An 18,330-nucleotide genomic window follows, 5' to 3' on the forward strand; every position below is an offset into this window, starting at 1 on the left:
AAGCAAGTTTAATTATAATATGTCTTGGTTTTTGTTGATTTTTTTTTAAATTTTTTTTCAACGTTTATTTATTTTTGGGACAGAGAGAGACAGAGCATGAACAGGCGAGGGGCAGAGAGAGAGAGGGAGACACAGAATCGGAAACAGGCATCAGGCTCTGAGCCATCAGCCCAGATCCTGACGCGGGGCTCGAACTCACGGACCGCGAGATCGTGACCTGGCTGAAGTCGGACGCCTAACCGACCGCGCCACCCAGGCGCCCCTGTTTTTGTTGATTTTTGATGGGAGTGCCTTCTGGATCTGGATGTCTGTCTCCTTCCCCAGGTTAGGGAAATTTTCAGCTATTTCCTCAACTAAATTTTCTGCCCCCTTCTTTCTCTGTCTTCTCCAGGACTCCTATGACACAAATGTTTGGAGTCACTGAGTTCATGAAATCTATTCTCATGTTGCATAATTCTTTTTTGTCCAGCTTGATTGCTTTCCATTATTTTGTCTTCTAGATCGCTAATTTGTTCCTCTGCTTGTTCTAGCCTGCTGTTCATTACATCAAGCCTATTTCTATCTTGTTTACTGCATTCTTCATATGGTTCTTTTTTTAACTCTTATCTCTGGTGGTAAGGGTCTCTCTGTTTTGTAGTCTTTTCTCAAGCCCAGTGAGTATCCTTATGATTGTATGATTGTTACTTTAAGTTGTCCATCAGGCAGGTTACTTATATCCATTTCCTTTTGGTCTCTGGGGCTGTGGCCTTGTCTTGTTCTTTCATTTAATCCTAATTCCTCCGTGTTAGCATTTTAAGCCTCTGCCGTGTGTGTGTGTGTGTGTGTGTGTGTGTGTGTGTTAGAAAAGCTACTTATCTCTCCTTCTGAAAGTAATGGCCTTATGAAGAAGAGACCATGTAGTGCCCAGGGTCTGGTGCTTCAGGGAGTGTCTCTGGTGTATATTGCATGCACACTGCTAATATACTCTGGCTGCTCTATCCTTCAGGCCAGTCTTCTGTAGAGGCTGTCCTTGGAGTGTTTGTTTCCTGGTCTGAATATGGCCAGGTGTGCTCTGATATGCTTGTGAAAAGAGACTTGTCACACCTCCACCAGGTCTGAGGCCCTGAAGAGCAATCTGGTCAGGAGATGTGGTGTGGGCAGAGGTTTATGCCGGCCTTCTGGGTAGGGGAGCTGCCATGCTGGGACTGAGGCAAGCTTGCTGAGAAGGGCAATCCCAATCCAGTGGGTGTGGAGCTTGGTATAGGCAAGTTAGGCAGCTAATGTTAATGCTGTACTACTTCCTGCAGGTGACCCTGTATTTATGCTGAGGGGCAGATGGTGGTGGCCAGCTCTTTTGTTCCCAGAGAATGCTGCTCTCAGGGACATGCTCTGAGAAGAGTGAATACTCTCCCCACTGTGTGCCCTCCAGTTTTTGCCCTCCATGCTATCTGCCCTCCAGTTTTTGCCTGTCTTTTCTCCTGGAGCAGGGCACTGCCCTCGGGGTTCTATCCTAGTGCAGCCTGCTGACCTTTAAAATGTCAGACGTTAAGTTCCACTGGTTGAAAGAACTCATAAAATGCAGCCCCTCTCATTTTCCAAGCCAATGGCTCTGGGGAAATATTTGCCGTATGCATTCCCTTGTATGTTCCTTTGCGTTCACCCCCCGCAACTCCTTCTCCAGACCATGGCTCTTTTCTGCAGCATCTGTGATCCATTTCTGCCCTAAATCACATTGGTTTCCTTCTTTCTTCATTGTGGCCTCTTTTCCTTTAGTTATGCAGTTCTGTCAGTCTTCAGGTCTATTTCTGGGACATTTAGGATTATTTGATACTTATTTAGTTGTGTTCATGGGACAAGGCAAGCCTAGGGTACTCATACTCTGTTGCCATCTTCTTCTGTATCTTTTCCTAAAATTTTTAGATTTTCATTTCTGGGGTCTCTCCTACAAAATATGAAATTAAAGGGTTTTATGTCTGCCAAAAGGATCTATTCAAACAAACCTCACCACCCTGAGTTGGACCAATCCCATCAAAAGATGGTCTCCCATTAGACCAATATCTAAGTCATACTTGGACCCAATTTATTATCCTCTCTTACTGTTCTTATTATTTCTCCTTGTGTGCCTTTTATTAGACTTCTAAATTCCTGAGCTCCTGTACATTTTCCAAGAGGAAGTTCATAATCTAAAAGCACACCCTATAATTCTTTTAAATATTTTTTTTAAAGTTTGAGAGAGCATGAGCCCAAGTGGGGGAAGAAGACAGAGAATCCAAAATAAGCTCTGCACTGTCAGTGCATAGCCCCATTTGGGGCTCAAACTCACAAACCATGAGATCACGAGAGTTGAAATCAAGAGTCACATACTTAATGGACTGAGCCACCCAAGTGCCCCTCTTTGAAAATTTTATACTGATCCTTTCAATGTTCTTCTTTGAAATGTGTTTATACTTTCTGTAACTTATTTTTTTTATTTTTTTAGCTCTCACAAACTTGGAGGCGTGTGACTAATCTTTTTGCTGAGCTTCTACCTGTCACCCCCTGATAAATGTTTTTGGTTGTGAGTTACTATCTCTGATATGGAAACAACTAAATCTCCCATTTTTCTTTTTTTATTTTAAGTTAATTTATTTTGAGAGAGAGTGTGTGAGTTGTGGCTGGAAAGAGGGAGAGGGGAGAATCCCAAGCAGACTCTGCACTGTGAGTACAGAGCTGGATGTAGGGGCTCAAACTCCTGAAGCTGTGAGATGATGACCTCACCTGAAATCCAGAGCTAGATGCTTAACTGACTGAGCCACCCAGGCTCCCATTCCCTTTTTCTGATAGCATCTCTTGAGATAGGGTTGGTGCATGTTTATGTTTTATGTCTGCCCGTATGCCTTCAATATTACTTTTCCTTTAGTATCTTTCTAGACTTTTTGCTTTGTTCTAAGGAAATCTTTTTTTCCTCATGTTTAATCAACCAATCTCTCTCCCTTTACCTTTTCTTTTTTCATGCTACTATGGTTCCTGATATGCTAGTAAGACAGAAGTCCATTTTCATAATGCTCTAGTGTTCCTTAATTTCTTCATCAACATGACTCCAAAGGAACAGTGCTTTTGAAGTCCAGTAATTGTCCTCTTTAACTACATATTTTTGGGCTATTGAATTTATAGTAGTTTCATCTTTACCCAACAAAGTTGATATACTTTTATAATTGTCATTCCTTATTTATTGATCTATCCACAGTGAAGCTGCCTCTGATATGTAAAGCCAGAGCCAAAAGTTGCCTAATAACCATATTCAGAGTGAATAGGAGACAAAGTAGAGTCCAGTATTCATTAAAACCCAATATTTAAGCCACATGAATCTAAGAGGCTAGCTTGGGGTGTCTGGCTGGCTCAGTTGGTTAAGTGTCGGACTCTTGATTTCAGTTCAGGTCATGATCTCACATTTCATAGGATCAAGTCCCATATCAGGCTCTGCATTGTCAGCTCAGAGATAGGGATTCCCTCTCTCACTCTTTCTCTATGTCCCTTTCCTGCTCAAAATAAATGTTAAGGAAAAAAAAAAAGGCTAGCTTGCTGCAGCTTTCATTGACCCTGGGCATGAATAAGAATGGAATTTGGTTATTTATGTGATTACTAAGGTCTGACACTAACAAAAAAAAATTAATGTGGCAAAATATACATAACATAAAATTTACCATTTTAACCAGTTTTATTGAAGTATAATTGGCATGTATACCTGATATTAGTGTTAAAACATAATTTGACATTTGTATACATTGGGAAATTATTATCAAAATAAGTCTAATTATGATCTATAATCATATATAATTACAATTTTTGTCTGGATGGGAATTTTTATGGTTGACTTTTAGCAGCTTCTAAGTATGCAATACAGTATTGACTGTAGTCACCTTGCAGTACATTACATCCCCATGACTTATTTTGTAACTGGAAGTTGATATCTCTTGACTCCTCGTCACCCATCTCATCCACCCCAAACCCCCTTGACCCCTGGAAGCTACTATTCTGTTTTCTGTATCTGTGAGTTTTTTGTTCTATTTCACTTAAGTGAGACCATACAATATTTGCCTTTGTATGACTTACTTCATTTAGCTTCAGTCCATCCATGTTGTCAGAAATAGTGAGATGGTCTTTATGCCTAAGTACTATTAATGTGTATGTTCCACATATTTATCCATTCATCAGTGGGCACTTAGATTGTTTCCATATCTTGGCTGTTCTGAATAATGCTGCAGTGAACATAGGGGTGCCTATATCTTTTCAAAATAGTGTTTTTGTTTTCTTTGGCTAAAAGCTGAGTGGTAGAATTGATAGATCATATGGTAGTTCTAGTTTTTCTTTTGGGGAGAACCTCCATATCATTTTCTACAGTGGCTATACCAATTTACATTCTGCCAACAGTGCATGAGTGTTCCCTTTTCTCAGCATGCTTGCCAACATGTTAGTTCTTATCTTCTTGATAAAAGCCCTTCTAATAGGGTTAAGGTGATGTCCCTTTGTGGTTTTGATTTGCATTTCCCTGATTAGTGATGTTGAATACCTTTTTATGTGACTATTGGCCTTCTGTAGGTCTTCTTTGGAAAATCTCTATGTCCTCTGCCTACTTTTTAAATCAGACTTTTTGTTGTTGAGTTGTCGAAGTTAATATCCAAAATGTATTAAACTCTTATCAGATTAAGTATATTCACATTATTGTGCAGCTATCACAACTGTTCATCTCCAGAACATTTTCATTATCCTAAACTAAAACTCTATACCCATTAGTAACTTCTCATTTCCCCTTTCTTCCAGACTCTGGTAACCACTATTCTACTTTGTCTTTATGAATTTGATTCTTCTATACATCTCCTAAGTAGTATCCTATAATATTTATCCTTTTGTGTCTGGCTTATTTGTGTCTTCAAGGTTCATGTTTTAACAGGTGTCAATTTCATTTTTAAGATCCTATGGTAGGTATATCTCATTTATGTATACATCACATTTTCCTTATCCATCTGTTGATAGACATGGATGGGGTTGTTTCTACTTCTTGGTTTTTGTGAATGTTTCTATGAACACTGGTATACAAATATCTGCCTGAGTCCCTGATTCATTTCTTTGAGATACCTGCCCAGAATGAAATTAGTGGATTATATGGTAATTCCAGGCTTTTTTTTTTTTTTTTTTAGAATCTCAGTACTGTTTTTTAGTGGCCTTGCCATTTTACATCCTTGCCAACAAGAGGGTTATAATTTCTCTACATTCTTATCAACACTTGTTTTGTTTTGACAATAGCCATTTTAATGGGTGATATTTGATTTGATTTTCAGTGTCCTAATGATCAATGTTTTAAGCATCTTTCCATGTTTAGATTGGCCATTTATATATCATCTTTGGAGAAATATATATCCAAGTCTTTTGCCCTTTTTAAAAATTGGATTGTTTTCCAATTTGAATTGTGGGAGTACTTTATTCTTAATACTCTTTATCAGATATGATTTTTAAATATTCTGTGTATGGCCTTTCCACTCCCTTGATAGTATCCTTTGAAGCACAAAAAACTTTGAAATCTAATTTACTTATTTTGCTTGTGCTCCTGGGTGTCATATACAAGATTAATCATTGCCAAATTCAATGTTGGGAAGTTTTCCCTGCTATGTTTTCTTTCTGTATTGAAAACTTTATCAGAATTGTTTCTAATAGTTTGTGGCATAATTTGAAGAACTGGAACTGTCTATATTATGTGCCACTCAAAGACTTTAGGGCTGAGGCCACGGCAGTCACAAAAATACACTCTTGCCCAGAAAAGGAGGAGTCAGGGTGAAAGGGGCAAAACCTCTCTCAGGAAAACAAGACTTTTCCAGAAATCCCTAGTGGGCTTCTTCTTTAATCTATTGCCTGGAACTGGTTATATTGCCACTCTTGGCTGGAAGAGTAGGTGGCTAGGAAATACATACAGGTGGTGGTGGTGTCTTTTAAGCTGGCACATCACTATCTAGAGTAAAGATAAAGAATGAACAGGTAGGAAATATATCTGCAACAGGTTTTACATTTCACTTGGTGTATTTGAAACTTTTTCAGTAGAATTGTTTAAAAGTTTATGGCATGTAGGCAGAATTCTTCAGAGTCTGGTATTAACATGTTAACTTTCCCTACTTTTATAGTTAAGACTGTTCCTGGAGATGGGAAGTAGGGGCTGGGGTGGGGGCCAATAACACATAGGGCAGGATTGTTACTTATGTCCGTATCCTTTCTCTCTTGGGAGTTTATAAAATTGTACCTGTGTACTATATCTCTGAATAAGAAATTTGTGTTTTTTTTTATTTATTTAAAAAAATTTTTTTAACGTTTATTCATTCTTGAGACAGAGAGAGACAGAGCATGAATAGGGGAAGGTCAGAGAGAGAGGGAGACACAGAATCTGAAACAGGTTCCAGGCTCCGAGCTGTCAGCACAGAGCCTGATGCGGGGCCTGAACTCACGGACTGCGAGATCAGGACCTGAGCCGAAGTCGGACGCCCAACCGACTGAGCCACCCAGGCGCCCCTGGAAATACATGTTTTTTAAAGATGAACTTAAATATTCCATTCTTTCAGTTTTCACATATTACAGGTTGAATTGCTGTTTTATCCATGAGCACTCTACAGAATGTCAAGTAACTTGCTTATGCTGCAACCAGCACTTAGATTCTGTTCTCTGGATGCTGGCCACCCCTTACGGGGAGGCTCCCACACCAAAGAGGGTGCACTGAATCAGGCCAAGTGTAGAAAACCTCTTTCTACAGTGATAACTCAGATCTTGCTCCCTCTCTGCTTCTCTTGGAAATCCATTCTATTTCCTTTCTGAATCAAAGAACACATATAATAACCTCCTTGTTATTTGTAATAAGAAATCTATAACAAATAATAATAATAAAAATAAACCTATTTGTAATAGGTTTTTTTAAATTCAGGGTATTGTAGAAGTTGTGACTTCTTCACATTTAGTCTTTGTAAATCAAGTTATGAAGAAAGCCAAAGAAAACTCCATTCAAAAGGTAGCAATAAGTGGAGGGAACAAACCCAAGTGCTTATTTTCTTGGAAAAACAAGACAAAGTAACTGGTTGTTTTGGATTTTCCTAATATTGAGCCTTAGATAAAATAGTATATTACCTCTGTGTATAAGGAATTCTCATATATTTACAGTGAACCATTTACAGCCTCCAGTTTTGTTCAATTTAATTTTCCCTTAAAGATCCTTTTGGATCTCTTTTTTCTATTTTATAAGACCCTGAAGTTATGGAAATGATAATATGTTGTGTGGTTTCCTATTTTTGCATTGCCCTCACAGGTGGACCACTTACCTTTAAGTGGAAATTTCAGTCTCTACATTCTTTAGCCTTGGGAACGATGAGCCCTTAATAAAGAGAAATTCAGGAAATGTAAGTGTAGTAGTTAAGCATTTTTATCTTGGCTTATTTTACTGATTTTATTCCTTAATCCTAAGACCTGGAATTTGACTTTTTTTTTTAAATATGGAATTTATTGTCAAATTGGTCTCCATACAATACCCAGTGCACATCCCAACAGGTGCCCTCCTCAATGCCCATCAGCTACTTTCCCCACCCTCCCATTCCCCATCAACCCTCAGTTTATTCTCAGTTTTTAAGAGTCTCTTATGGTTTGCCTCCTTCCCTCTCTGTAACTTTTTTTTCCCCTTCCCCTCCCCCATGGTCTTGTAGCTTTCTCAGGATCCACATAAGAGTGAAAAACCACACGGAGATAACACCTCATGCCAGTCAGAGTGGCTAAAATGAACAAATCAGGAGACTATAGATGCTGGAGAGGATGTGGAGAAATGGGAACCCTCTTGCACTGTTTGCATGCCACTCTGGAAAACAGTGTGGAGGTTCCTCAAAATATAATGTGCCATTTTAAAATCTATTTCAAGAGAATGAGTCCCTGTTTCTCATTTCTGTTCCCAATGCACTGATTTCTCTGAGATTAACTTCCTGTGCTTAATATCTGGGTCTCAACAGCTGATTCCCTGTATTTGGGCAGGTTTTATTCTGTGAGCATTATGGGAACATGGAGTAAGCCTTCTAAAAGTTAACTCTTTGTTGGTTTGAATATTAGACATTCTACATGAAATTGTGATTTGGAAGAGGAGCTCTTTTAATTCAATGGCTCACATTCTGTAATGGCTTGATGGGACAGTACATAGAGTGGTGAGTTATGCAGAGAGGTTTGAAATCAACAAATGACTGTTTTGAAAGTATGCTATTTCTTGCCTGCTTTTTGTGGTATCCTGACAAATATTGACATGTATTCTTTACATACAATGTAGTGAAAAGTTAATGTTGGAGTAATAATCTGTTTTGAGACGGAGTATGATGGAGTCTTCCCTAAAAAATAGTTTGCCTTGGGGCACCTGGGTGGCTTAGTTGGTTAAGTGTCTGGTTCCAGCTTAGGTCATGATCTCATGGTTTGTGAATTCTAGCTCCAAGATGGGCTCTGTGCTGACACCTCAGAGCCTGGAGCCTGCTTCAGATTCTGTGTCTCCTTCTCTCTCTGCCCCTCCTCTACTCCTCCCCCTCCCTCCCTCTGCCCCCCTCCTCAAAAATAAACATTAAAATATTTTTTTTTACATAGTTTGCCTATGCACACGCTTACATACAACTATGAATACTATGCTATGGGGTTTCCACGTCAATATTTTTTTCCACTCAGGAACTTTTAATTAGGGTGGCCAAAAGATTGTTTTGTTTGATCTACAATCCTATCCTGCTCTACAAAGCAATTCAAAGTTTCAGGTCCCAAGCCTTTGTTTCTATATTATAGCATTATGTTTCCTTCAGTATTCTCTACAACTTGACAAGCTGATGCTTTCTTTTTTATATTTAATAGCTATATTTAGTTCTCATGTTCTAAGGTTTTGTTCATTTTTCAAAACTGCAAACTTGGAGTCTGTTTTTTGGCCCTAAAACATTGCTGTGGTGAATGGGGTATTCAAATATATCTTGTTGGGAAAGATCGTGTCTACATTATATTCTGAGCTGAAAACAGATTTCCTATTAGAGAAAGATGACAAATGTGATATTTTCTCTGTATATCATCAAGCAAACTGTTTTTAGAGTAGCTTGGGGTTTTTCTGCTCATCCTTTTATTCATTCAGTAAATATTTATGGGATGTCAATTAGTGCCATTGTTCCTAGGCACTTGGGATTCAGCAATGACCAAAAGATTCTGGCTTTTGTAGAACTTAGATTCTTGTTCAGTGGTTCTCAAATTTTTCTGCATATTAGAATCACTGGGGAAATGTTAAAATTCTTAGGGCTTTGCTCCATGCCAGTTAAATCAATTTCTTGGGAATAGACACAGGGGTCAGGATTTTTTCTTTTTTCTCTTTTTTATAACTTCGCTGGTGATTCCAGTGTACATCTAAATATGAGAATCATCAATCTATAGCAGAAGTTATCACATTATAGCATTGATACAAAGGGCTTTCAGAATAGTTTCTGAATCTGTAGTCTGGAACTAGGCCTAGGAATTTGTATTTCTAAGTTAGCAGGTGAAGCTGATGCTGCTGGTTTAGAGACTCAGCTTGAAGAACAACTGACCTAGAGCCTTGACACTTAATGTGTGGTAGATCAACCTCAGCTTTTTAGAAGTACAGAATCTCAGGCCTCATCCCAGACCTCCCAGGTGATTCAAATGTATGTTAAAATTTGAGAAGATCTGCTTCATTGCACTTTGTCACATGCATGTCATGTAAACTACAGATTTATCTTCTTACTCTTGAACATTGTCTTTTAACATAAGCTGACCATGCACATTTTGGAGAGAAAGCACTCTAGTGGTGATTTACAATGAGATAAGCTGTGATTTCATAGGTCTTTTTCTACAAAGGGTTATAGTGGCAAATACAAATGAAAAATAATAGGCTTAATTCTCCTTGTTTGAAAGTAAGAGCTCTCCCTTCCTCCTTTTCCTAAAATGTTTACTTTAGAAAACTTATAAGTTCATTCTTTATCACTTTGAAGTGTATGTAAAGTTCTACTGAAAACCCTAAATTACCTAGGAATAAATCTAACCAAAGAGATAAAAGATCTATGCACTGAAAATTATAGAAAGCTTATGAAAGAAGTTGAAGACACAAAGAAATGGAAAAACGTTCCATGCTAATGGATTGGAAGAACAAATACTGTTAAAATGTCAATACTACCCAAAGCAATCTACCCAAAACAATCTACGCATTCAATGCAATACCTATCAAAATGACACCAAGATTCTTCACAGAGCTAGAACAAAAAATCCTAAAATTTGTATGGAACCACAAAAGACCCCCAATAGCCAAAGTAATCCTTAAAAAGAAAACCAAAGCTGGAGGCATCACAATTCTGGACTTCAAGCTGTATTAAAAGTTGTAATCATCAAGACAGTATAGTACTGGCATAAAACTGGATAACTAGATCAATGGAATAGAGAACCCAAAAATGGACCACAAACATATGGCCAACTAATCTTTGACAAAATAGGAAAGGATATCTAATGGAAAAAAGACTGTCTCTTCAGCAAATGGTACTGGGAAAACTGGACAGCAACATGTAGAAGAATGAACCTGGACTACTTCCTTATACCATATACAAAAACAAAATGAATGAAAGACCTAAACACAAGACAAGAAGCCATCAAAATCCTAGAGGAGAAAACCAGCAACAACCTTCCTGACCTCGACCACAGCAACTTTTTACTTGACAGGACTCTGGAGGCAAGGGAAGCAAACAAAAAGACTGTTGGTAACTCAAAATTAAAAAGCTTCTGCACAGCAAAGGAAATAACCAGTAAAACTAAAAGGCAACCAATGGAATGAGAGAATATTTGCAAATGACATATGTCAAATAAAGGGTTAGTATCCAAAAATCTAAAGAACTTATCAAACTCTACCCCCCCACAAACCCCCCCCCCCAAATAATCCAGTTAAGAAATGGGAAAAAGACATGAATAGACACTTTTCCAAAGACATCCAGATGGCTAATAGACACATGAAAAAAATGCTCACCATCACTCATCATCAGGGAAATACAAATCAAAACCACAAAGAGATACCACCTCACACCTGTCAGAATGGTTAACATCAACAACTCAGGAAAAAAACATGTTGGCGAAGATGCAGAGAAAGGGAACCCTTTTGCACTGCTGGTGGGAATGTTAAACTGATGCGACCACCTGGGAAAGAATATGGAGTTTGCTCAAAAAATGAGAATTACCCTATGATCCAGCAATTACACTACTAGATATTTATCCAAGGGATACAAAAATGCTGATTTGAAGGGGCACATTCACCCCAGTATTTATAGTAGCAATACCGACAATAGTCAAATTTTATAGATAGAGCCAAATATCCATTCGTCAATCGATGGATAAAGATGTGGTATTCATATACAATGGAATATTACTTGGTGATCAAAAAGAATGAAATCTTGCCATTTGCAACAATGTTGGAACTAGAATGTATGATGCCAAGTGAGATAATTTAATCAGAGAAAGGCAAATATATTGATTACACTCATGTGGAATTTAAGAAACACAACACACAAACCTAGGGGAAGAGAAGGAAAAATAAGCTAAAAACAGAGAGGGAAGCAAACCCTGAGACTCAAATATAGAGAACAAACAGAGTTGCTGGAGGGGAGGTGAGTGTGGGATGAGCTAAATGGGTGATGGGCATTAAGGAGGACACTTGTTGAGATGAGTACTGTGTATTAAATGTATAAGTGATGAATCACTAAATTCTGTTCCTGAAATCATTACTATACTATTTGTTAACTAACTTGGATTTAAATTTAAAAAAAGTATGTAAAACTTTTAAAAACTAAGGAGGTGTCCAGCCAAGACCTGGGAATTATCTTTGAAATATAATCAAGGGGGATATTGCTCCTATCTCCCAGGCTCTGTGAGGTAGTAGGAGTAACTTTGGTGGGTCACTTCCTCCAAATTGTAAAACTACATCTTTTCATAAACTAATGAGAAGTTAATTTTTCCTTCAGATAGAGCCAGTTAGCTAATGCAGATGGTCATCCCAATACCAAGTGAACTGGGGATAAACTATGTGTCCAAATGGTTGGGTCAAATCCTTTTGAAGACTAGTTGTTTCCCTTTCAGTGGGTTGTATGTGCTTGACTATATGGAGTGTGAAATTTCTATGTGTCTTTACAATCCTAGTGTATTGCCTGTAATGCATATCACATTCTGGCTTAATGATTATTCAATTTCAATTCCTTTCTTTTTTGCTTTTGGGAGGGATTTTATGGGCGGGAAGGAAATTTTGTTTTTAAGTCTATTTCCCCAGCAGACTCTAGTCAGCATTTTATTCACTTACCTGACTACTCTCCTCCACTATACAGCAATGGCAGTCATTCTTCATGTGACATTTTTTGAGGGAAGTAAGGAAGAGAGGTATACTAGTAGAATATAAATCTTATAAAAATAAGAGTCTAATTTAGATATTCTTTTTCTAAGCTTCAAAAAACTCTTAATTGTGGAGTTGTTCAATCACACATAAATGTAGAAAGCGTCATGTAATTAACCACTCTGTACTCCTTTTCCATCTTGTTTCATATATATCCACTTTTGGGTTTTTTTGGCTGAGGTATTTTAAAGCAAAATCTAGATATTCTAGAATTGAACCTGGAAATACTTAAATATGTGTCTCTAACATATTTAAAAAAAAAACAATAGCCAAACAACAGAAACAGCACAAATGTCTATCCGTGGTTAAATAAACAGATGTGCTACACCCATATAATGGAATATTTATAAAATGAAGAAAGTACTGATGCATACTGCAACATGGATGAACCTCCAAAACATGATGCTAAGTGAAAGAAGCTAGGCAAGAGAAGTCACATGTTGTATGATTGTTTTTTATATAAAATATCCAGAATAGGTAGACCCATAGAGACAGACTACAGATTGATTGTAACCAGGAACTAGGGGGAAAGAGGAGAGAGGAGACACTGATGAATGGAAAAGGTGTTCAATACGGAGTGTTGGGACTGTTTTGGTTTTTTTTTTTTTTCCTTTTATCTATTTTTTTTTTTATGAAATTTATTGACAAATTGGTTTCCATACAACACCCAGTGCTCATCCCAAAAGGTGCCCTTCTCAATACCCATCACCCACCCTCTCCTCCCTCCCACCCCCCATCAACCCTCAGTTTGTTCTCAGTTTTTAACAGTCTCTTATGCTTTGGCTCTCTCCCATTCTAACCTCTTTTTTTTTTTTCCTTCCCCTCCCCCATGGGTTCCTGTTGAGTTTCTCAGGATCCACATAAGAGTGAAACCATATGGTATCTGTCTTTCTCTGTATGGCTTATTTCACTTAGCATCACACTCTCCAGTTCCATCCACGTTGCTACAAAAGGCCATATTTCATTTTTTCTCATTGCCAAGTAGTATTCCATTGTGTATATAAACCACAATTTCTTTATCCATTCATCAGTTGATGGACATTTAGGCTCTTTCCATAATTTGGCTATTGTTGAGAGTGCTGCTATGAACATTGGGGTACAAGTGGCCCTATGCATCAGTACTCCTGTATCCCTTGGATAAATTCCTAGCAGTGCTATTGCTGGGTCATAGGGTAGGTCTATTTTTAATTTTCTGAGGAACCTCCACACTGCTTTCCAGAGCGGCTGCACCAATTTGCATTCCCACCAACAGTGCAAGAGGGTTCCCGTTTCTCCACATCCTCTCCAGCATCTATAGTGTCCTGATTGGTTCATTTTGGCCACTCTGACTGGCGTGAGGTGATACCTGAGTGTGGTTTTGATTTGTATTTCCCTGATAAGGAGCGACGCTGAACATCTTTTCATGTGCCTGTTGGCCATCCGGATGTCTTCTTTAGAGAAGTGTCTATTCATGTTTTCTGCCCATTTCTTCACTGGGTTATTTGTTTTTCGGGTGTGGAGTTTGGTGAGCTCTTTATAGATTTTGGATACTAGCCCTTTGTCCGATATGTCATTTGCGAATATCTTTTCCCATTCCGTTGGTTGCCTTTTAGTTTTGTTGGTTGTTTCCTTTGCTGTGCAGAAGCTTTTTATCTTCATAAGGTCCCAGTAATTCACTTTTGCTTTTAATTCCCTTGCCTTTGGGGATGTGTCGAGTAAGAGATTGCTACGGCTGAGGTCAGAGAGGTCTTTTCCTGCTTTCTCCTCTAAGGTTTTGATGGTTTCCTGTCTCACATTGAGGTCCTTTATCCATTTTGAGTTTATTTTTGTGAATGGTGTGAGAAAGTGGTCTAGTTTCAACCTTCTGCATGTTGCTGTCCAGTTCTCCCAGCACCATTTGTTAAAGAGGCTGTCTTTTTTCCATTGGATGTTCTTTCCTGCTTTGTCAAAGATGAGTTGGCCATACGTTTGTGGGTCTAGTTCTGGGGTTTCTATTCTATTCCATTGGTCTATGTGTCTGTTTTTGTGCCAATACCATGCTGTCTTGATGATGACAGCTTTGTAGTAGAGGCTAAAGTCTGGGATTGTGATGCCTCCTGCTTTGGTCTTCTTCTTCAAAATTCCTTTGGCTATTCGGGGCCTTTTGTGGTTCCATATGAATTTTAGGATTGCTTGTTCTAGTTTCGAGAAGAATGCTGGTGCAATTTTGATTGGGATTGCATTGAATGTGTAGATAGCTTTGGGTAGTATTGACATTTTGACAATATTTACTTTTCCAATCCATGAGCAGGGAATGTCTTTCCATTTCTTTAAATCTTCTTCAATTTCCTTCAGAAGCTTTCTATAGTTTTCAGCATACAGATCCTTTACATCTTTGGTTAGATTTATTCCTAGGTATTTTATGCTTCTTGGTGCAATTGTGAATGGGATCAGTTTCCTTATTTGTCTTTCTGTTGCTTCATTGTTAGTGTATAAGAATGCAACTGATTTCTGTACATTGATTTTGTATCCTGCCACTTTGCTGAATTCCTGTATCAGTTCTAGCAGACTTTTGGTGGAGTCTATCGGATTTTCCATGTATAATATCATGTCATCTGCAAAAAGCGAAAGCTTGACTTCATCTTTGCCAATTTTTATACCTTTGATTTCCTTTTGTTGTCTGATTGCTGAAGCTAGAACTTCCAGCACTATGTTAAACAGCAGCGGTGAGAGTGGGCATCCCTGTCGTGTTCCTGATCTCAGGGAAAAAGCTTTCAGTTTTTCCCCATTGAGGATGATGTTAGCTGTGGGCTTTTCATAAATGGCTTTTATGATCTTTAAGTATGTTCCTTCTATCCCGACTTTCTCAAGGGTTTTTATTAAGAAAGGGTGCTGGATTTTGTCGAAGGCCTTTTCTGCATCGATTGACAGGATCATATGGTTCTTCTCTTTTTTTTTGTTAATGTGATGTATCATGTTTTGGAATGAGATTGTGTTCAGCATGTTTAATTTAGTCCTTCAGGATCACTTCTAGGACAATAACAAGTGAAGAGGTGAATATCTGAAGCAATTCCAAACTAAAAGGTTACAATGAGAATAAACATTATTCAAAGTGAAAATAATTGGAGAAATTCTTTAGGTGGCAAGGTCAGGGAGGACCTTTTCTGAGGCTGCAATATTTAAAGTAAGGTCTAGATGTTGGAGAGGCTTCCAGCAGAGTCAAGGGCCTTCAGGTAAGGAAGAGGTTTCCCAGTTTGAGGAATTGAATGCAAGTGTGGATAATAGATGTGTCTATGCAGACTTTCCCTATAAGTGGATTGGTCATGTGTCTGGCTTACAGTGTAACTTAATAAATGGGACTTAAGTATTCAGTTCATTAAAGAATGGTGAGTCACCATCTACTTTTCTCCTAAAGCCTGGTGGGATGAGGATATTTATATCGACTGAGGCAAGGCCAATCTTATTTTTATCACTCTGCTCATCTTTTATGAAGAAAAGAGGTATGAAAAATGCTGATAATACTGGACACACACATACCCCTAGCATAAACACCTGGTATATATCCAACATACATCCAGTATATAATACTCTGGGCATATATATGTAGTATATAATGAGGGTATGCACATCTTGCATGTAATGGGGGTATTTACTAGGATAGGATATAACAATACAACAATTTCTTCAGAAGAGAAGGTTGGGGTGTAAAACCAAGGTATTTCAGAGGTAGAGGAATGGGGACAGCAAGGGGGAAGGAATCATCTCTTTTAGTGTGTGATGAATAGAAATGGGTATCATCAACTCTGTCCTTGAGCTGTGTGCCATAAACAAACCATTTTAGCTCTGTAAACATCAGCTGTGAAATAGGAACTATAATAATACTCCCACAGAATTAATGAGATAATGATTGAAACTGGCTCAGCAGATTGCCTGATACAACATAAACCCTTAAATATTTTCTACTATGGATGTTACAAATTTTTTTGTTCCTCAGCTTTCTAGATCTTCTTGAATTCATGTTTTCATATTTTTATACCTTGGGTTCATATTTTGGCTTTAGTTTTTGGTGGGTGGTGTTTTAACAAATGCTCCCATAGCAAAATTGTTAAAGTTTCAGAATGGCCTAGATTTTCCCTTCTGCCTCTTAATACATTTTAAATAAGTGAACTACTTTTTTGTTACTAGAACATATGTTATTGACTGTAGTCAGTACATTCATATTGGTAGTTCAAACAAAATGGTAATTGGATTCAACTGTTATTCAAAACATGTAGCTGTTTGATAGAATTAAATAGCTTAGATGCTTTTGTGTGTGGAAATTGGCATGCTTAGAAGCATTTAAGTACCATTTGTAAACTAAGTGTGGTATTAGATGCTTTTGAAGAGGTGGAGATGAATTAGATACAAATAATGTAGGTTTAAGATTTTAGTCCTTTTCTAGCATCTTTAACACTTATTCATTAGACTCAGAGAACATTAAGTTTATTACATTTCATGGATTTTTCTTATATTTGCAGAAACAGAAGTTTAGAAAGGCAAAATGAGTTGCCCATAAGGAGTAAATTATAGTAATAGGATCTGAGTTTGTTTATTGTTTTGACTCCCAAGCCAGCATTCTTTTAACACCTAAAGATACAGGTAGGTAAAGTATATATTCATTTACTTAGTGACTGAGGCTAAGCATAACTTCTCAAGTAACAAATCTAAGCTCTATACAGTAGGGGATATTGAATATAGTACAAGTCCCGCTAGATTTTCTAGTCCAAAAATATGCTCAAATATCAGTTCTGCCACTTACTCTCTTTGGGGCCTTGGATGAATCACTTCACCTTGAGATTTCTCTCCTCTTTTGTGACAATAAAACTATAGGGTATAGTTAAGCCACTGATAAAAGTAAAATGCTCTACAAATAAAACATCCCATTAATTACAAGATATTTATTTGAGATTTATAACATTTTAATTTTTTAGAATTATGATTTTCTACATGCGGCATTTGAAATATTTAAGGAATGGTTTAGCCAACTGTGGAATAGGCTAAACATTTTCACATAGGAAGGTTTTGCTGTGAAATGTTTCTTTAAAAGGAATCCTCAGCATACTTTAGAATATTTATCCCATTGTTTGTTGAAATTCATATAATGAGAAGTCATGTCATAGTTCTGTCATCCCCATGTATTATTCTTTAAGATGTTGAAAAACTATTCTTACTCCCCCTCTATTCTGAATTCTGGAGGCTAATAAGTTCTTTAGTATGCTAAGTACTTTTAAAAACTTTTGCTAGGTCTTCCAGTACTTGTAATAAAAGTGTTCTTCCTTTCTACCATTTGGGCTCTTCAATTGCCAGAAACCATCAATGTACTTTTAAAAATGCCGATTAGGGAATATCTTACTAATTGCTTTTGATCTGCCTTAAAGAGAGCAACTAGCAACTCAAATTTTATCTTTGGGGATATGAACATTCTCGTGACCAAATTTGAGTTTTTGGTCCTAAAAGTTTATCATAGAAAAAATGATGCTTCTAATCACACAAACATGTTCAATGAGTTAGGCTGATGTTTTTCTCCCATCTTTTTTTTCCTTTGAGATACAAAGTTGAGATCTTTCTTCCTTCATGAGGGGTTAGGTTTCACATGTGTTTATATTTAGTACCTGTGGGAGTCTAACCTGATGATTAATGGTTGAGAATCATTTTAAAAAATGTATGGCTGAAGGCAGAAAATAAAGTGCTGATTGGTTCATTAAGCAATTCAATCCCAAACCGTAAAGTTTAAGTTTAATCCTGCCTGAAGCCTGACTGATCCTGTCATAAACACTTTTCATAAACCTTCCACTTAAATCTGGTATTGTGGTTTTATTAATCTACCAATAATTCAAAATGACATGTAGCAATATAAATCTATAAGATGGATATCATAAAACTTACACCATTACAAAACCATGGGTAATTACGTA

General features: G+C 37.6%; 1 pseudogene; it reads right to left on the bottom strand.

Annotated features, from left to right (window-relative positions):
- Window positions 1–955: 955 nt before the first annotated feature.
- LOC122468093 overlaps window positions 956–18,330 on the bottom strand; it is a 32,946-nt pseudogene continuing 15,571 nt past the window's right edge.

This window comes from Prionailurus bengalensis, chromosome B3 (genome assembly GCF_016509475.1).
Source record: "Prionailurus bengalensis isolate Pbe53 chromosome B3, Fcat_Pben_1.1_paternal_pri, whole genome shotgun sequence".
In the NCBI taxonomy this organism is placed as follows: domain Eukaryota; kingdom Metazoa; phylum Chordata; class Mammalia; order Carnivora; family Felidae; genus Prionailurus; species Prionailurus bengalensis.